Raw genomic sequence first — 22,435 nt, 5'->3', positions numbered from 1 at the left:
ATGGTGGTGTGACCAGTACTACTGTATGATACAAAAATCTAGGCAGTAAAGGCAGAGCAGAAGAGAAAGCTAGAGGTGATGGAAATGAAGTGCCTGAGAAGGGTGGTAGGATGCACACTGTGGAACAGATGAAGAAATGAGGACATAAGAGCAGAAGCCAAAGCAGCTCCAACTGAAGACAATATCAAAGAGAACAGATTACAGTGGTTCAGGCACATGTGCAGAAAAGGGGAAGACAATCTGATAAAGAAGATTTGGGACAGACAGGAAGAAGGTAAGAGGAAATGAGGGCATCCTGCTAAAAGGTGAATAGATTGTGTGACAGAAGATCTGCAGCAGTCCGGAATGAGTGTCAAAGAAGGCAGGAGTGTGGCACTGAACTGAGAGATATGGCAACAATTAACATGACACCCCAACCCCATGTAGTACAAATGGGAAGAAGGACGTTGATAATGATGATGTATGTATGAATCTAGTTCACGACTGCTATTTGTATCATTTACTGTTTGCGTATATACTGCTGCATGTTTGTTATTGCCATTTGGTCTAGGTCATAACTGAAAATGGTTCAGTGTTTAGTACCAGTTAAGGTATCTGTTTAACAAAGGAAATAAACAAGAGGTGACTTTCTTCTAGGTACGACATTAGCTCTTAAGTCTATATATAAATGCAGTGCTATCCAAACCTTACTCATCAAAACCACTCTATCAGTGAAACAGAAAAAAATGCCTAGAACATTGCAATAAGACAATATGTGCTATGCATCTTACTTGATCTTCTCAGATGACTCCTTACCTTGTAACCTGTTCTCAATTCCCTAGTAACAACTCATATAAGAGTTTGTGTAGTTGTTGAATCATTCACTCATTCTTGTTACCAATTTGCAACTCTGTCCAGTATTTGGTATTTAATTAAAGATCTGTATCCATTCCAGTCATCCCATCACTGTTCATATTTAGTTTTATGCACTTAGACGTCCCACCCATATGTATCATGTAACTGTTTTAAGCACAGCATCACTTCTATCACCTGTCAGCATCAGCAGCAGGGTAAAGGAGATTCAACATAGTCCTTAAATTATCATTTTCAACATATCACAATTATGAACACCTCAACTAAACAATAAAGCAGTGCAAGTATAGTTAGTGTAAACATTCAAATTGCACACCTTCTTGATCTAAGATGCCAAAATTCATGACATCACCTCACCAACCCAGAAAGAAGAAGGAGTAAGTAGAACCATTCAACAAGCTGTGAATCCTATAAGATTAAATACTGTACGCATCCTCTAATTAGATCACCCAAATTACCAGTATCTAGCATACAGTCAAATTAATTGATCTCATCTATGATGATAAAGTATTACCCCCATTGCTGAGATACAACTATTCAGCATTCAGTCCCTGTATCTTTATTCTTATCTTAAGATCAGCTGCATTCTGGTATGTCCACATGCACACAGATACACACACACACACACACACACACACACACACACACACACACACACACACACACACAGTGCATGGCAAATGCTAAGCTCCTTATTTAGATTATAGTGACAGTGCCTCTGCTATTGGTCACTGCTTATTTCATCAGTCCTTATTTTATGGATTTCATGTCCCTCATAGTTTATTGGCAGTATACATTAATTTGTCATTTATTCATTCTTATAATAACTAGGTAAGTGAATTGACCCAGTGTACCTTTTTTTCTCTTATAAGATGAGCAAAAGTCAATTCATAAACACATCAGTTACAAATGCAGTACAACTTGTACAAGCAGGTGTACAGTTGCCACTACAGTCCCAAAGTTCTCAACTGAAGTTTGGAAGAAATGGTCAGAATGACCTTATATCAAATGGAACAACAAAGTATTTGAATTGCAAATTAAACAAAGTTAGAGGATAAACATTCCACAAGGGTTTTCATTTGCATCCCTGTTGTTTCCTTATCAGGAATGATCTGACAAAGGCACATATCAAGGTGAAATTATATTTTACATTAATTAGGATATGCTGTGCACAGCAAACAGGGAAGCTAATAAATCACTAGACCTAGCACTTTGATGACATAACAGGCTTGCTTATGCAAATTTGATTACTATTAAATGAAGGATAGTGTTGCTTTGCATAGATAAGAACTTTGTTCAGTTATATTTAATAACTTTCAAGTCATATTTGTCTGAAAATCTTCTAAGAGGTTTCTAAATTTAATTTACAACATATAGAAAATTCCATGTCATCCTGCTAGATAAACAGGTGAGATCCATGTAATTAATGAAACAAACTGCATACCTGGCCTGCTTCAACACAATGGAACACAATCACATCTGCTGCACAGATCACTGCAAGTTAGAACAGCCCCAGCAAGGAAAAATGTTGTCAGTTACCTGCCATTCACAAGTATTTATTCAGAGGCTTCTCTGAAAAAGAATGTAAATTAAATGAAAGACACTTGATGAGCAAGAAGTAGCTAGACATGTTACTTGACATAAAAAGGAAAATTCTGTTACACAGCCTGCTAACCAGAAGAAAAAAAGAAGCAACCTCTAAAGTCTGAAAAGATACAGTCATACTACAGCTAAAACATGGGTTCAAGATAAATATGACAAAAGTTTAGAATCGTGTTAATAATTGGATTTTTTCAAGGCTTTAAATATGATCTCAGAGAAGGGTGCAAAAGGGACACAAAAATCCAAAATTAAATCTAAATGATTTCCTATCAAGGTTTATTTTTTTTAAACAAGAAACATCTTTATTAAACCAACACTTATGACATAAGCAATCATACAATCATAGAAATGAAAACAAACCACACCAATCCTAGTTGCAAGCATTTTACGTCACAAACCATACTGACACACTCCCGATTGCAAACATTATTCATCACTTATCTATCCAATAATTTTCAGTCAAACAATATATAGCTCATTTAAGTCCTGACTTATTTTAAACCTTGTTCCTCCCCTGTATGTATTGTTTCCACAATTTCCATTTTTTTCCTATGTAGTTTGCTCCTGCCCTATTCCAAAGATCTCAATTCCAGTTGTTTCATCTTTGTTACTATATCCAATACTTCTAGTATAGTTGGTTTACATTTTGATTTCCATTTTCTAGTGATTGCTTTTTGGCAGCCACCATAATTAGACTCAGCAACACTTTACCATGTCTATGCAATTCAGATTCTGTATCATAGCTCAGAAAATTCATCTCCCTCATAACACCAATCTGCCCACCCAGCATCTCTGACAATGCATTCCACAGGGAATAACTAAAGTCCGCCAAGTCACCGCACTCCCAGAAAATATGTCCCCAATTACCTCTTTCATCCCCTTCACACATCCAACATTTGAAGCATTTCTCCCTGGCCCTCCTCTGAAAATTGGCTTTGTTCTGAATCAGACTTTCCTGGTAAACAAATGTTAAATAAATAAATGTGCTGCTACCTGAGGAAAAATTCTCAGGGTTTATTAATACAATCAAGTTGCAACGACCTCCAAATAAAATTGATTTCTATTCATACCTCACCAAAATGAACTAAAGGTATTCCTTAAACAGATGTATAGTGATTCTAACACAAGGGCTACTTTCCTGTAATAAATATTTTGAAGAACACATTATAATGATGACAGCATGCTTTTCATGAGTTCCCAATAAAAGCCAAGGATACCATGTAGGGTGGGATGGAGAATCAGCATTCAATAGGTTTATACTTAGAAGAAATCAGAGAATGAACTATACAAATAAGAGGTTAAATTATATGTCAGATATTTTTGTTCAGGAATTATACAAAACTGAAAAACAGAAATTGAGATATTTCTTATCCAAATGCTCAGACAACTGGGCATTTTACAGTTCTGCACATTGAAGACTGCAAATAAATGGCACTAAACAGCCCCGATGCAGAAAACAGTATCAAATACATGAATATAAGCAAACAGAAAAACTGTATTCCAGTCTCTTGTTATTGTATCAACTGTACTAATCAATTTATTAAAGGTAATCCTCTTCAGGAGTTGATCAAAAGCAAACCTCAGCAGATAGATCATCCACTGAAAAGCATATGTGTGCATACATTTACAAATCCAGGTCTGTGTGTCCAGCCATTTCGGAGGGCTAGCAGTCACAAAAAAAAAGATAAGGCTGGAGAAAACATTTCAGCAGTTTTAACAGTGACAGGCAACAGACTCTGCTGACTTAATCAATAAACCTATTCCTTATCAGGTTGAAAAAATCTGAAAGTGAACACAGTGGTTCATCAAGATTAAAACAACCAAAAGATCAGTACCATGAAATAAAAGTTAATCAATTACAGATGATATCACACATCAATCAGCCATTTAGCACATAACCAGATATCAAGACTGTTACATACCCTGAGGTGCCATGACTATAGGATTAGTCTTTTTTGTAAAATATGTGGAGGAGACATTTTCTACACAGGGTATCAGGAGAAAGATTTCCATGGGAAAAAAAAAAATCTGAAATAGAGATATTGATTTTGTTAGCCAGTTGTGCCTTACTTAATAATATGATAGTTTGTCCCTTTATTGTCTCCATGATTTCTTCATTACTGTAAACCTATTCATGCTTTAACAAATATGAATACTACCTGGATGACCCAGAACATTTCAAAAGCATGCCAGTTCATTTTAAAGTACATTTCCAAAGACATGCATCTGGAGCGTTTGTCCCCAGGCCTACACTGAAAAAAGGCTCTATCCTAGTCGGACTTTCCTGGTCAATAAATGTTAAATAAATAGATAAATAAATAATAAATAAATAATTCCCCTGCAACTATACATTTAAGAAAAGGTTGCTCATAAGGAAAAAGAAATACAGAATCAGAAGTAAAATGTCATTGACCAAGGTTTGACACTATTTACTACTTTAGCATATCTTCCATTAAACCATTTTCAAAAATAATACTTTAGATATACTAATAACAAACTTTCCAGATAAGCTACAATCTACAATACATAAAAATAATTTCCAAACTCAGTGACTAACCATAATCCCTTACCTTTCAGCTGGTCTCTTAGCAAATATGGAGACCCTTGTAAAAGTCCCTAAGAAACTTGTATATAATCAAATCATACAATACTTTACTATATATGAGAAAGTCACTTGATTTGATCCAATATAGCATTATTACTAGTCTATATTTATTATGTCTCAAACCTAATACACATAACAAATATGGAGAATAGCAAACATACTGGAGCTATTTTCACTGTCTTCTAAAGAACTTTAGAATGTAATGACCATGGCATCCTAATCAAACAATTACAAACATGCACATTTACAAATGAAGCATTCTAAATAGCAATACCTTTATCATTGCTTTATCTCTTAATATACTAACATTGCTCTCTGACAAATAGGAGTAGCCTAAGACTTTGTACTGAGCCCAATCCGGTTTTCACCTTTCATCAACAACTTCCCTCTTAATGCTGTCTTCACAGCTCTTACTAAATAGAGCTCATTATCTCAGTTTGCTATAAAATGGTCTTGCAAACCTATGGAACTGGCTATAGTTAAATATGATTTATCTTAAGCCATACATCCACAACCCATTTTCCCATTTTTGCACATCAGGTTGGGGTATCACTTTAACAATGACAATCATCTAGAGCCAAGGTTCACACCGCCAGGTGGTAAGCCTTGTCATGTCTGCTATTCAATACCACACACTCATGCCTATTGCCAGTTTAGAGTGTCCAATCCATCTATTGCAAGTGTTTGGAAAGTGGGAAGAAAATGGAACACACAGAGGAAACCCACATAAATCCCAGGAGGACATGCAGACTCCAAACAGTACTTAAGTTCAAAGTAAATAAATATAATCATAATCAGAAAACTATGTTATTCATGCAAAGACCTCTACTCAAACCTTTCTCTTTCTTTGTGTGTGTGTGTGTGTGTGTGTGTGTGTGTGTGTGTGTGTGTGTGTGTGTGTGTGTGTGTGTGTGTGTGTCTGTGCATTTATAGTATTCTCTGTTCTGCCTTGTTTTTTTGTTTTGTTTTTTGACATCTCAGAAAAGGTATTTATTCCATTTCTGAACTACATACAAAACGTTTCCTAAAACTATTTCTTCCTATGCACTGAGGGATACCTGCTCCCAAATAACCAGAAATTTCTACATGATGCAAAATAATAAAATCATCTTAAGTAAGAGTAGGAACTGCCATTTTAACATTGATGACTGTCCATATCCTCTGCATATATGCATAATCAAGTTTGTTAAATTAACTGATTTTTTCTTTGTTATTAAACCGAACAAAAATCAGCCCCTGTACTATGTAGGAGTCAGTTGTCTCTTGGGAGGCAGACAGATCTCTCAAGTTTCTTGATAGCCAAACTGTAAAAAAAATGGTGGAGCTTGCACAGATGCACAGGTGTACACATAAAGTGAGATAACTCTGCAAGTGGCGTCCCTATTCCATATTGTTATCAGGTTATTACTTTGCTTGTTTCTTTGGCATGTACAGTATCACAAACATTATACACCTACCCGTGCTTTGGCCATTTGTTTTATGGCTCAGTAAAGTCTCTTCTATCCCAGTACTGTTTTTTTTTTCTCACTCGCGGTCACGTTATGGTTTGAGAGACCTTTGGATGTCCACTGCTGATGTCAGAGCTCCCGAAGTGTCCACATTACTCTGCATAGGGACTCATTAAGAACTATAGTGACAACAGTTGTTCCTGTAATCAAAGTTCCTGCTAGGGCACATATAGCGATTTGCTTGGTTTACAGTACTTTTAGCTTATACAATTATTTTAGTCTGACCAGCCTCGTATGCAATGCCATTGAAAGACTTATAATGGAACTAGTCAAACAGGACATTCAGGACATAGGGTACCCCCAAACACTGGACCCATCTCAGTTTGGATTTGTCAAGGGCAGCTCATGCCTACTCAACCTGGTGGACTTTTTTTGAAAAGTTCACCAAAGCAATGGATAAAGGTAAAATGGTACACACTGCACACCTCAACCTGGCCAAAGCTTTTGGCACAATTCCCCACTCATGCATAGTAGACAAGAAAAATAAATTGTAAATACCCTCCATGTCACCTGCTGGGTTGCCAACTGGCTCACAGATAAGATGCAGGAAATCAATATCGGGGAAGTTACCTCCTCAAAGAGACCAGTCACAAATGGAGTCCCTAAGGGTTCTGTGCTGGGACCTCTCCTGTTTGGCATCTACTTTCCTGAAGTAAAAAACAATACTAAAGGGCTCTGGCTGATTAACTTAGCAGATGGCTACAGCTAGGAGTAATCATTGAACGCCCAAATGACTTACTTTTCCTGCAGGAAAGTTTGTATCAAGATAAAAACTGGTGCCAAAATCATGGACAGAATCTAAATGACAAAAATGCATAATTTTATCCTTGGGAAGTCATCTACCCCAGGGAACTACCACACTGACAATACACCCCTAAGAGTTGACCCATTTGTTTGGGATTTGGAAACTTATGTGGACAGTGACCTAACTTTTTACCAACACGTGTCCATTGCTGTAAGAAAAGTCCTTCTATATGGCAGAGCTTATAAACAAAAGGATTATGTCTGAATCTAGGGATGTCATTGTCCCCCCTTACTCAGCCCTCATTAGAGCAATCATTGAGTATAATGCCCCCATAGGCATGTATCTGTCCTAACATATCCAACAACTGTAACACCCAGAGAGATACCTTACTAAAAGGATACAAGGCCTAAACAAAATGTCCTACATGAACAGACTCAAAGCTCTATCACTATTCTCTGTATCCTACAGGCTGCTAAGGGGTGACTTGTGGCTGACATATAAAACAGCTTCCAACCCAATACTGATGGATTTATTGCACATCAGTAAGTGAAATGGAATTAGAATTATTCAGTCAAAGGATCTAAACCTGTTCTGCAGCATCAACAGGATAGTTTGGAGGGAAAAGTATATCATGTAGAGGATGCCACTGCTATGAATCAGACTCCCCATCCACAGAAAATAAAGTTCATCCCTGTCCATATTCAAGCACAACTTAGATCTATGGATAAAAAATAGAAAATTTTCCCCAGGACTGTCCCCTGTACTAGTCCATTATGACAGAGGCAGCTCATAAATGCTTTCTGCCATTCATGGGTCCCCTCAAGTTATCTGTGGTATTATCCCAGTTATTCTCATTGAGGCGATATATAAATTTTGACGAGGGAACAGGTAAGACCAATCTATAGCCAAATGGGATAGCTTATTTGAGCACAAAAAGTGAAATTCACTAGACTTAAAATGGTCCACAAGGGCAGCTATCCTAGTACTTATCTATGAACCTATATAGCCTAAACATTTTTTTCTCAAAATGTTTTCAATTTTTCAAATACATTTGAATGAATTCCATAATATTTATACATAACATCTTAAATAACTATGTGCACTATTTACATTAGACTGACACTATAACACATCTTAATGTATACAGTTACTTTATAAGTATGTCCAATCCATTATCAGAGTGTCTGATAAATTATTGTATAGTGTCAATCAACAATAAGACTTTCCCTCAAGGATTGTTGATAAATGGCTTTGGATAAATTCTTAGTTCTTTAATTTTTAATTTCCAATACTGCTGTGGTATTCAATAGGCTGTATAAGTCTTCCAAAGTTGGTATTGTGTTTGTATTCCATCTTCTTGTTATACACTTCCTTGAAATTGCAAGTATAGTCCATACTAGATACATGTTTGACCTATTCAAATGAGGACCTTCATTCATATTTAATAATGCAAGAGCTTTAGTTAAATAAAATGATTCATTAAATAAAGCCAGTAGAAAGTTATTAACACCATTCAAACATGGTTTAATTTTAACACAATCAAAGAAAATGTGGTTACAATCTGCACTGTGTACTTGCTCACATCTCCAACATATTCCTTTTATGGAAGAACTAATTTTACTGATTCTCTGTGGGGTTAAGAATGCTGTGCCCAAGCATTTCCAATTAAAAACTTTTCAATATTGTGTAAAGGGTGTATATTTTATCGATAATAAGATATTTGTTTTAATATCTTCAGTTAACTGTATTGAGTGTCCTTTTGTTATATATTTTCATTATGAGGTTTTGGATGTTGTTTTATAGTTTATCAATATTTTGTAAAATTTTGAAATACTGTTTCCCATGTCACAGTCATTATATATGATTTCATATATGTATTTTGTAAATTTAGGTATTTATTTAAATGAAAAATTGTTAATTATTCTACTTAAATCTTGCAAATATGACAGAATACTCTGTAAAGTTGGCCAGTCCTGTTGTCGAATTTTGTATGTTGTTTTTATTACTTGCATATCTAAAACTTTTAGCTCTTTGATACATTGCAGCCAACAAACAAATCCTTTATGTTCCCAAGAATTAATAATTTTTCTATATATTTTATGTGGAAAGTTCTTTGTGACTATAAATGGTGTTAAAAGATCAAACCAGATTTTTAAATCTATATTTGCATTAATAATTTTCCTAAATGAGTCAATGTAATAATTAATCATACAAGTTTAAATGGGTTTAGTTATGTTATATTGCATACTAATACATATGTGCCATGACAAATTGTTTTTATCTGTTATTTGAAAATTTTTTGTAAATAAAATTCATTTATTGATATTACAGTTAGTAATTCTTTCCAATTTGCAGAGTAATTTGGACTTATCCAATCTGAGATCGTTTTAGATATTGATGCTTTTATATATGTTTCTGTAGCAGGAAAGTTTAATCCTCCCTGTTTCCATGGTCTGATATGATATATTAAAGCTATTCTGTTTCTTTTGGGAAACCATAAAATTTTATTAGGCATGAATTTATTTCTTTAAGTATATTCCTTTCTGGTAACAGTTGTAATGCCAAGGCTATATATAGGATCTTGGGCAGTAAAATCATTTTTATTAACTGTAGTCTATCTTCAAATGTTAATATTATTTTGTTCCATTTTTCCACGGAGATTTTAATTGTATTTATGATATTTTTGTAGTTTTTTGAGACTAATTCATTATTATCCTTACATAACTCAATTCCTAGATATTTTAAGGAAGATTCTCATTCCCCTGTGATGTAACCCCCCCTTAGTCTGCAGTTCTGTTTTTTTATTTAAAAATAAACATTTTGATTTTGATGTATTGAAATGGAGTCCTGAAGTCATGTGAAATTTGTCAATTAATATATCTAATTCTTCTAATGTCTCTTTTGTATTAATGTTAGTAATATGTCATTAGCAAATAGCATTACTTTAGAATTGTATTGTTCATAAACATCTATTCCTTTGATTTTTATATTGTTACAAATTGAATCTGCCAATATTTTAATAGCCAGAGCAAATAGAATGGGTGACATGGGGCATCCTTGTTTAGTGCTTTTGTTGTATGTATAGATTCAGAGGTAAAAGGACCTAACTTGACATACATGAAATTATTTGTGTATATATATATATATATATATATATATATATATATATATATATATATATATATATATATTCTTTAGGAGATGAACAAAGGATGCAGGAAATTCAAATAGCATTAGTATTTTGAATAAATAGTCCCAATTTAGGGAATCAATGGCTTTCTCTATATCTAAGACAATTATTAGTGTTTCTTTATTTTCTTTATTAACATAATCTATAAGAGCAATTATCCTTTTAATATTGTCATGTGTGTCTATGATATATAAATCCAGTTTGTTTTGGATATTGGTATTTTCATTCTGTTAGTTAATATTGTCATAAATATCTTATAGTCATTATTTAATAATGGTACAGGTCTATATGAGGTACAGAGGTTTGAGGATTTGTTTTCCTTTAAGATTGGTGATTAAGGAATATCTCCAAGAGGGTGGTATTGTCTGTTTTGTCTGTTTTCTAACAGGGTGGCTTGGTGCGGTGTAAGTTGGGGCCTGCAACAGTGATCGAGCTGATGCCGAGTGTGGAAAATAACATTTTGCTTGTTTTTCTTTTGGAATGGCCTCCTCAAAGGCAGTGGAGGTTGGAGTGATGGAATATGGAGAATGAGATGGTCTGGATGGCAGTCTGTGGTGTCAGTAGAGAGGAAAGACTTGGTGGTTGCTGGTGATTGTGTGGTCAGTGAGGCTGGTCAGGCCTGCAGGTAGAGGTGATAGACTGTGGTCAGAGAGGGTCGGAAGGAGGAATGTTGGACTGGAAGTTGCTATAGATGGTCGGTTGACTGCAGGTAGCAGTGATTACACTGATGGAAAAGGATTATTTTTTATAATGATGGTCTTCAGTTGGCCCTTAACTGTTGTTGTGTCATTTTTTTGTTTACTGTTACATGTAATTGTGATATGTTGTGCTGTTATATTATTGTGCATGAGCTTGGAGGAACGTAATTTCATTCAGCTGTACTCCGTATGGTTGAATGACAATAAAGTTTGCTTTGCTTTAATGCTTGTGACTGAATTTCTAATAAAGTTTTATGGAAGAGGGATAGTATCTTTGAAGGAAAAAGTTTATATATTTCCATAATTATGCCATCTATACCTGGAGCTTTATTATTTTTACCCTCTTTTATTGTATCTGTAATTTCTTTGTAGAATATGGGCACTTACAGATCTAGTTTTAATTCTTCTGTTTTTTTTTCATATTAAAACATTTTTTGTCTAGATTTAATTGATCGATATGTATATTTTCTTCTTGGAAATGTTCCATATAGTGATTTCTATAGGCATCAAGAATGTCACCTATATCCAAGACATTTTTCCCTTTCTTTTCATGGAAGATACTGTTAATGTTATTAGCTTTTGATTGTATTTTGATTCTTGTGGATAAATTATGTAGATATTTGGGAGAAATGGCCAAGGTATTAATTTTTTATTTTTCTAAAGGTAAATTAGTTTTATGTGTTAGAATTTCATTGTATTTATTGTTTAATACTTCTACCTTATTTTTATCTCCAAATGATTTTGATTTTTTTCAGCTTTTACTGACAAAAGTTTGGATTGTAGATCTAATAATTCAGAATCCCATTATCTGATTTTTTTATACCAGGTTAGGGTTTTACCATATATGTAAGCTTTTAATGACTCCCATATTATTAATTTATTTATCTCTGTGGTGTAATTAATATCTAAGAAGAACTGTAATTCAGATAATAACCAGGGTTTGAACTATTTAATTTTAGTTATATATGCTGGAATGCTGGAGTTAAAGATTAATGGTTTGTACCCATTTTGAAGTTTTAGTATTAAATAACTCTGGTCTGAAAAGGGGCAGAGAGTGATTGAGAAATTAATGATTTTAGAGTGTAAGTCAAGGGCAGCAAATATTTTATCTATTCTAGTTTGGGTACCAAATCTGTGATCTTGATGGGAAAACAACAAATATTTACCTTCTTTAAATTTTGAAAGTATCTACAAGATGAAATGATTCTACCCACTTGTTTAAAGCTTTTGATACAGCAGATGTACACAATGGTCTTTTATTTGTAGTTTCAGAAATATCAAATATACAGTTAAAATCTCCTCCTAATATTAAGTTGCCTTTATAATTATTGGAAATGAAATCCAAGTGTTTTTTAACAGTTCCTGTTCCAATGTCTGGGAACCAGTATGGATTGTCTAGAGTCGATATTCTGTTATTATATTTAACTATTACTAATGCCATAAGGCCTTCTTTATTTTCATACTTATAAATGATTTTTGGGTTAATCACATTTGTTTTCCAAAAAATTGTTAGCCCCTTTTGTTTTTGTCTTATACGTTGATTGTACCATTATCATATATTCCTTAAAATTCTATTTGTAATTGTCATTTGTTTTGAAATGAGTTTCTTGAAGGAAGACAATTTGTGCTTTGTTCAATTTTAAATATTTCAGTAGATGTGATCTCTTGCTAAGATTGTTTAAGCCATTGGTATTTAAAGATAATAAAGTTAAATCCATCTTAGGTTATTTAGACTATGTATTTTTTGTTTTATTGTGACTATTAAACATTTTCCTCTGATAACTATAAGGCATATGTTTGAGCTTTTAAAGGAAATTATCAGTTTTATACTTTGAGTGTTTACCAATAAAGTAATGTTTTGGTCAGGCATACTAAAAATGTTTTTGTGAAATAACAAATTTAAATTAATAAATGTTAACAAAACTAAGATCCGCACTAGCCATGGAATAAAAACCATTCCTAATCTGATGGATAAACCTAAGTCCATCAGATAATCACTCATACCTTGATAATCCAGAACATCTGAGCTCCAAACATTTGAATTATCATATGGAGAATATTCGTAATAGGAATAAGCAATATTTATATTATTTTGAACAGATATAGTACTATTGTAGATTAGACAGAATTCTAATAAAATATAAAGGTCTACTTATTGTATAAGCAATTAATATTTACATGAAAGCTAGATGACAAGCAATTCAATCATAGTAAAGTATCATATATAAAACTTCAGTAAAAGATTATAGCACATAGTTATTTAACATATTCACCCTTATTGACAAAGTCTTTCAAAACTTATTACTTAATATAAATAGATGGTAATAATATTTATACTTAATATTTATAATACAATGTATTTTACTGGATATATCAAAAGTTATATTTCATTGTTTGCCAGCGTTTAAGTAATCACTTTGTTCATTGCTACCTTACTTAAAGCATCAAGATTGTTTTATGTGAACATTGATGAAAGTTAGTGCATTTTAATTATCAGTGCATCCCTCTTCCCCCATTTTCTACACATAAGGATTTTCATATCTCTCATTTCTTATAAAATGAGTGAAATTATAGATTAAAAACAACAAATTAACTTATTGTGATTAATTATTACAATTCCATTTCCATATTCATAAATTGCCATTTTATGGCATATGTTTTTAGATTTAAATGGCAACATTCTATTTTGTATAATCAGCAAAGGTTAAACTGAGTGATTATTGTCAATTTAATACTATTTGTTCAGAATGTGATTGTTACATTCTGTGACATTCCTGGTTCAGGCTTCTATTATTTCCCTTAAACAACTTTGTCAGTTTGATGTAATGTATAAAACATTAGTTACCTTAGTAACAGCTTAAGTATTATGTATGGTCAAGATGGGTTACAAAACCACGATTCAAGTTAAAGCAATTATATGACTTGTTACGCACATTTACTTATATGAGACATTCATCATGATTTCTCTTGATGTTCAATATACTGTATGTCATTTATGACAAGTTAAAACAGTAGTGTTATTATACACAAGCCGATGTTATTAAACTGAGTGTCTCTTGTCAATTTAATACTATTTGTTCAGAATATGATTGTTACATTCTGTGACATTTCAAGTTCAGACTTCTATTGTTTCTCTTGAGCAACTTTGTCAGTTTGATGTCATGTATAAACAATAGTTATCTTGGTAACAGCTTAAGTATTATGTATGGTCAAGATGGGTTACAAAGCCATGATTCAAGTTAAAGCAATTATATGACCTGTTATGCACATTTACTTACATGAGAAATTCATCATGCTTCCCCTTGATGTTCAATATAGTGTATGTCATTTATGACAAGTTAAAATAGTAGTGTTATTACACACAAGCCGATGTTATTAAACTGAGTGTCTATTGTCAATTTAATGCTATTTGTTCAGAATATGATTGTTACATTCTGTAACATTTCGACTTCAGACTTCTATTGTTTCTCTTGAACAACTTTGTCAGTTTGATGTCATGCATAAACATTAGTTACCTTGGTAACCGCTTAAGTATTATATATGGTCAAGATGGGTTACAAAAACTACAATTCAAGTTAAAGCAATTATATGACTTGTTATGCACATTTACTTATATAAGATATTCATCATGCTTCCCCTTGATGTTCAATATACTGTATGTCATTTATGACAAGTTAAGACAGTGGTGTTATTATACACAAGCCCATGTTATTAATTCCTGTCTGTAATATCTAAATTCAGCAGACTACTTCATCTTATATGATGATTATATATTTTATGTCTAGATATACCAAAATCATACATTACATAACATTACATATTGAGTATGTGAGTTTTTTTGTTTTTTTTTTTTGGCTGTTGCTTAGTTATTTGAGAGACCACAAGCTGTAATGCTTATTCTTATTATTAGCTCTTTCCAAGCATGTTTATGCAGTCCATAGACTTTAAATTATGAGACCCTTCTAGTTTCTTGTTATAAGTATATTTCCATCCTTGCATACACATATCAGTACTTCAAGCACAGGCAACTATACCCATCCAGTTTTGCCAGAATACCACTCACTAGTTCATGTGGTGTGTTTCCAGGCTGTTCTTGAAATATTCAAACCAATATCTGTCCTGTTCCATTTTACCAGCCTGTTCCATGCAGTGGCCAATCTGCCAGTGAACCACTCAATGCACCTTCCATTCCCACAGATATTTCCACAAAGGAAATCTGATGACTCTCTAGCACTTCCCGGCAACCCCAAAAAACCCTAGAATCAGCTGTCCCCATATGCCCAACACATCTGAGCAAGCTCACCTCCCAGACCACTGCAAAGGGTTCTGCACAAGACCAAGTGCTCTTAGTCTTTCACAATAACTCAGACGTCCACTCTTATGTAAGTCCTTAATGTGTTTGGGCCAAAATACATTTTAAATATAAAAATTGCCCTTATTATTTATTTATTTTTTTTTTTTTAGCAAGAATCAAACTAATGAGCTAAACAAAGTGTTGGGAGACCATCAATATGTGTACATGTGGTTTAAAACAGCCCTTTTATTATATATATTTTTTAAGCTAAAAACATTGCCAATAATCATCTTGGAGGCTCCTCAGAGACATTTAGCATTATTGTCACTCTGTCTCCATTACCATAGCAACCTGGGAGCATCTATTTCTATTAGTGTGTCTGTGTACTGCATTCCAGAGGCTCGCGATGCACCTGAAGCAAAGCTTCACTTCACTGCAACTTCAAGCCTAAATTCCCTCCCTTTCAGTGAGGCAGCAGCCAAGAAAAGAATGGAGAGCAAACAGATAAAAAAAAAACCCTCCCAGCAAGCCATCACAACAAGCAATAACACCTTCTTTCAGCCTTACCACCTTTCACTCAGCAGATGTATAAACAAATTATTCCTTGCCAAAATATTCCAAATCACAGTTTTATCCACCCCCCTTCCCCTGGATCCAGGCTAAAATATCAAATGTCTCTTCCTAATACACAAGCATCAGTAAACCTCGATCACAAGCCGCAACCCACAGCTTCCCAGAGACACAGCTGCATCCACACACACCATGTCAGGCTTAATCAAACAGCACTCGAAGCTATGATACCTGCCATAATTGATATTAACTATGTTTAGACAGAATAATAATGACATTTGTACTAAGCGCTTGATACTATTATTCAACCAGGATATATATTACATTTCTAATCATACTTTAACTGAAGAAGGCATTAGTCTCCATGACAGCATTTTTTTTTCAAAACACTCTACTGTTACTGCTATTATATATGATGTTAATTTGTTACATTTGAGTCTGAACTCTGAGGTACCTTGTTGAATTAGTTAATTAATTACTTAAATTATTATAAGTAAAAACCATGAAAAATGAACAAGATATGTATTCATTGAGTTCAAGTAGGGGAATAGAAACTTGTATGTTTGTATTATATGTTGCTTTGTTTGGCTTATATATAATGTAAATAATAACCCATCTTGACCTACCTTTGTTTGTGAAGGATTACTGGACTCTTTGAACATTCTGAATAAATTTTATTTATTTATTTATTTATTTACATTTGTTGACTGGGAGTGTCCGACTGGACGTAGGTCCATTTTCAGCAGAGGACCAGGGAGAAAAGCTCAACAGTTAAAATAAACCGACAGTAGTTACATTGGATTACATAGTGATTAACAATTTAACATAGCAATTACTTACAACATATTTACAGATGAAGAACATAGTACATCAGTAGACAATTAGAATCGTTATCTGTGAAGTACATAACAGACATTAACAAATGTTACAATAAGAGGTTCCTGCTGTATAATAAGTACTAGGCTTATGAGCATCTGAGCTTGCTATAATCAAGGTAGTTAGTGGAGTGGAAAGAAAGGTAGTGGTTGGATGGGGTGGGTAATATTAGAGTGGGAGTTGCAAGGGCATAGCCAGCATGTTTTTAGGTGCGCTTTTAGTAAAGTTTTGAAGTGGGTGCATGATGATATGGAGGTAATTGGGGGTGGAAGGGAGTTCCATAATTTGGCTATGATGCAAGAGAATAGTGCTTCACTAGCAGAGTTATTGGCTTTAGTGATCTGCAAGTGATTTTTGTTGCTGGATCTTAGTGGTCTGGTGGTGCGATAGGGTTGGAGTAGATTCTGGAGGGATGGAACATTTAGTGGATGGTTTACTAGTTTGTGGTCGAGTGAGAGTTGATACCACTGAAGGAGGTGAGGGAATTCAAGCCAGCCCAGTTCAGCAAGTGAGAGGCAGTGGTGACTATGGTAGGATGCCCCTGTGGCGAATTTGGTGATTTTGTTGTAGCAGGTCTCTTGCTTGTTTAGATCACATTGCTTTAGGTTGGTATATATTGGAGAGGCATAAAGTAGGCTGGAGATAAGGTGGGAATTTGCTACTGAAATCTTTGCTGCTTTGGTGAGAAGTTGCTTATTTCTGTATAACACTCCTAGTTTTCTGTGGACTTTTTTTATGGTCATGGATATGTGAATGTCAAATTTTAGTTTATTGTCTATTTCCACTCCTAGCAATTTGGTGTGTTCAGTTGGGTATATAGTGGTGTTGTCTTTTGCTGTGATACTAAAGTGAAAGTTGTTTTGAGTATGTTTGGTGGGTTGGAAGATGAGTAGTTTAGTTTTGTTTGGGTTGAGTATTAATTGGGCATCGGATAACCAAGTTTCAACAGAGAAAAAGGCTTCCTGTGTGACTTTTTGCAGTTTGGGTAGGGACCGGGCTGAGCAGATGATGGTTGAGTCATCTGCGTATTGTATGAGTGTGTCATGTTTGGTGGCAGAGGCTAGATTATTGGTGTAAACAGAGAAGAGTAGGGGCCCAAAGATGGATCCTTGGGGAACCCCTATGGAGACAGGTAGTTGGGGAGATATGTCATTCTGCCATACAACAGATTGTTGGCGGTCAGACAGGTAACTCTGAAACCAGTTGGTGACTGATTGAGAGAAGGATAGGTTATTGAGGACAGAGATAAGTTGTTTGTGTGGGACCATGTCAAATGCTTTAGGTAGGTCTAGGAAAGTATCAGAAGAGAGATAGCCATTGTTTTTATGCTAAAGGATAGTGTTAGTAAAGGAGAGAAAGGCAGTGGTGGTGCTATGGTTTGGTCGGAAACCATGCTGAGTATTGGAAAGGAGGTTGTTAGTAAGGAGGTAGTCCGAGACCTGAGAGTGTATGTATCTCTCTAATATTTTGGAGAATGGAGAGAGAATAGCTATGGGGCGGTAATTGGTTAGTTCTGTGGAAGGTCCGCCTTTGTGGAGGGGAATTATATGTGATACTTTCCACAGAGTGAATAAATCATTACTGTTTCTCGGTTGTTTAAGAATCCCTCCTTTTTTTTAAATAAAAACAGATGACAAGTGATGTACCATATCAGTTGATACTTTGAGAGATGTAGTTGTAAGAGTTATTTATTTCTTTTTTTTTTTTTTTTTGGGACAGCTATCTTGGAATCAGATTTTCATTTCCTCTTTCTAGCATCAGTCCAAAGATTTGTTTCTTTTATTCTTTTAAGAGTAGGGGCCATCCATTCCATTTCTTCTGGGATAGACACTATGTTGTTGTTTTTGATGAATATAGTAGCTTCTTCTAAGTCTTTAAAGGTTCTCATCTCATTGGCAAAAAGTATTTTTAGCTTGGCTGGAAAGGCCAGCTGTGGTTTAATGTTGTTTTGTTTCAACAGTTTTATTATTGGCCAGACTTTTTTCCTTTGTTCTAGTATTCTGGAAGAATAATCATTGTCAAACCTTATCAGGCTTTGATTGTATTTTAAGAGTGATTTTCTCCAAGCAGCTTTTAATATTAGTTCCTTGTCCAGAAATGAAAGAAATTGTATAACTATGGATCTAGGTGGAGTATTTGTTGAGTTAGAAGCAGGTTTCCCCAGTGCTCTATGCACCCTTTCAATTCCCAATGAAAGTCCCTCTTTCAAGTCTGAAAATTCAGGAATCCAGGTTGTTAAGAATGAAATAATGTCTTCTCCTTCAGTGTTTTCAGGCAGACCAAAGATCCTTATGTTGTTTCTCCTTTCCCTGTTTTCTAAGTCATCTATTTTGTTAAGCAGCCATGTATTCTGTTTAAGCAGAAATTGTTTTTGGAATTCTTCCTCTTTGAGTCCCCTTCAATGTCATTTAGAGAAGTCTCTATATTTGTTATTTTTGTATGGTGTTGCTGTAATAGTTTCTTAAGAGTATCAGTCTGTTTTTGAGAATTTAATTTGAGGTTTTCTGAGTCATTTTTAAAGCCATCCATCTTCAAAGATAGTTCCTGTAAGGTAGATGTCATCAATTGCAGTTCTTTTTTAAAAGCAGCATCTGGATGAGAATTCCTTGAGTTGTTCATATTCAGTGACTCAATATATCTCCAAGTTACTTGACAGGAAAATTTTTGTATATCTCCATCAAAATTGATATTTATGTAGTTTAGTAGTTTATCTATAGATTTCTGATGTTTTAAACTTGAAAATAATAAAAATTTCCTGTATTATTATACTAGTTTATGGAGCTCTCAAAATTTACTACTCTCAGTTGGCCATCTAGGCTCCACCCCCAGCCTAAACATTTTGATATAATCTACATCTGAACGCCTAATTCCATTTCTGCAGCTGAAGCCATAAATTGCCAACATTTCTTATCCGTATTATTACTACCTATATGATGTACTCCTTGTATTTCAGCATTAGTTTAGATTTTCATTCACTAGCCTTCAAATGAATATTTAGGAACATTTATACTAAATGAACACATAATCAGATGTGGTTGTCTGCTTCAATCTCTTCTGATAATCTTAAAGGTCAGCTAGCATTTTGATTGTACTTATGTTACTAGCGCTTCATGCCTGTGAGTACCTCTAATTTTGCAGATCCTTAATCCCCTAAAGATCTTTAACATGTGCTTGATGTACCACCCTGATAATAGATACTATCTTTAAATGTCTCCTCAAAGTGTCTTTAAATCATCAAAGCATGCAGGACCTTGACAAACTTTGATCCTGGGACAGCATCTGACATCCAGCATCCTACCTAGATTCTCTGGTGCTCACACTCTGGCCTGTCTACTGCAAATGGTTGCCAGTGAAGCTGCATCAGCAGTATGAAATCATCATAACAACATAACTACTGCCTGGTGATCATACCACCATGTGCCATCATGGATCATGATGGCAACATAATTACTTCCTGATGATCATACTACCATGTACCATCAAGTGGCACCACCCTAGCATGCCTGTACCACCATGCATCATCATGTGGCCCCACAGCACCAGGCCTATACCACTATGGGCCATTATGTGGCCCCACAGCACCATGCCTATACAACCATGTGACATTACATGGCCCCAGAGCACCATGTCTATACCACCATGTGCTATTATGTGGCTTCACAACACCATGCCTATACTACCATGTGCCATTATGCGGCCAGACAGCACCATGCCTATATCACCATGTGCCATCATGTGGCCCCACAGCATCATGCTTATTACCAAACTCTTCCTAACTTTCCCAATAATATTAACAATATGTTTTAGAACTAGAAACATGAGAACAGTTATCCTAGGTTTACTTCAGGAACTAAAGAAACAGATTGCCATTCTGAGCTCACTCTAAGTGACTAGACATATTACATGTCCACTGTGTGCCACAATATTTGAGCTATGTGGCTGCTGTAGAAACATCCTATAGTATCTACTGTAAAAACATCTTCACTGTCTATTTCTGCTTCTAAGGATCATGATCCACACCAATCTTCATAGCTGATAGAGTACTACTTACTGCACAGTATTAATAAACATTTTCTTATTTTGGGCCAATATTTGATGCTTTTTAGTGTACACAGTCTCAGTTGTTGGATTATTTACTAAACTGTATACACTAATACTGCCAGGAAAGCCATGAGAAAAGGTATTGACAGAAAGAGATAAGATGACAGTTTGCCTCTTTGTCTTTCTTAACAGTTTATGCTGCCATTAAGAAATATTTCTGCTTCCCATGTATTCCAAAGCAAGAAGAATTAGATGGTTCAAAATGGTCAAGGAAGTTGCATTCTACTAAGTTTTGTGGGCAATGTATGATTAAAAAATCTCCATTACATTCAGAGATTTAGAAGATTGTGGAAAAATGGCAACTGATGCACATGCCTGCAAATTGCTTTATTAATTTTTTATGGAAATGGAGCTCATGCAAGCTTTGTATAACTAAACTGTGCTGTCCTATGCTCCCTACCATACTGCTGCCGCACGCACATCTATACCTCCTTCATCTATTCATGTTTCAAGCTTTAACTAACCTTCTGTAGTACCCAGCTTCTCCCAGTCCATTCAAGTGAAACAAAAATGTGCCTTGTGAATAGTTATAGCCTCAGTTAGCTGTTTAAAAAAACAGAAAAAGTAGTACCGAGAAGAATGAAATCCCTGCTTGATTATGCATTATCAGCTTCGATATGTAAGTCAGTATTTTTATCATCTAGAGTTTCACAAAATGAGACACATTTATACGCATGGCTGTAGAGAAGAGCCTGATTACAGCACAAGAAGTTGAACACCCTTTGAACTTTGCTTGGTCTAGATATAAACCTGACAACATATCACATTACACTAACTTTTTGTAAGTCAGTGCATAAGACATGCAAACAAAGCAAATGTCTCTAAAACATACTGATAACTATCAGACCATGTTGGGTGTTGACAGAAAAATTACCTATTTCAACTAACTGAATTTTTTACTTCCTGTTAGGGTAAGCAGTATGAAGAACCTGTATTAAAAAACAAGAATAGCATGGAAATGTTAACGTTCAGAGATAGCAAGTGCAGAAGTATATTTAGGGGAGGCGCACATTAGCACATGCATGCATGTGTATATGAGCACACCCAAATTAGTATTTACTGCATATGTGCCTGCGTTTGTGTGTGGTTAGGAAAATAATCATCTGCAAGAGTATTAGTCACAGAATATTAGAATGATTGTTTGCAAACAAGTAATTCTGCTGCTTTTTCAATTGCAAATCATATATTTTGTTAACTTTTTTCCTGGTCATGTACTATATCTATGCATATTTGGATGGGATTAAAGATTTTACACTGGAGCTCAGGTAGTTTGCAAAACTACACATCCTTTCTGTTAATTCTGCTGAAAGACACTTCACCATTGATATTTTGTCCTGAATTCACTGCAGCATAATGCATCCTAAACCAATAATAAAATAAGTAGATACTTTGAG

Source organism: Protopterus annectens, chromosome 3.part0 (assembly GCF_019279795.1).
Source record: "Protopterus annectens isolate FY-2018-M chromosome 3.part0, PAN1.0, whole genome shotgun sequence".
Lineage (NCBI taxonomy): Eukaryota > Metazoa > Chordata > Ceratodontiformes > Protopteridae > Protopterus > Protopterus annectens.
This window is presented reverse-complemented; position numbering follows the sequence as displayed.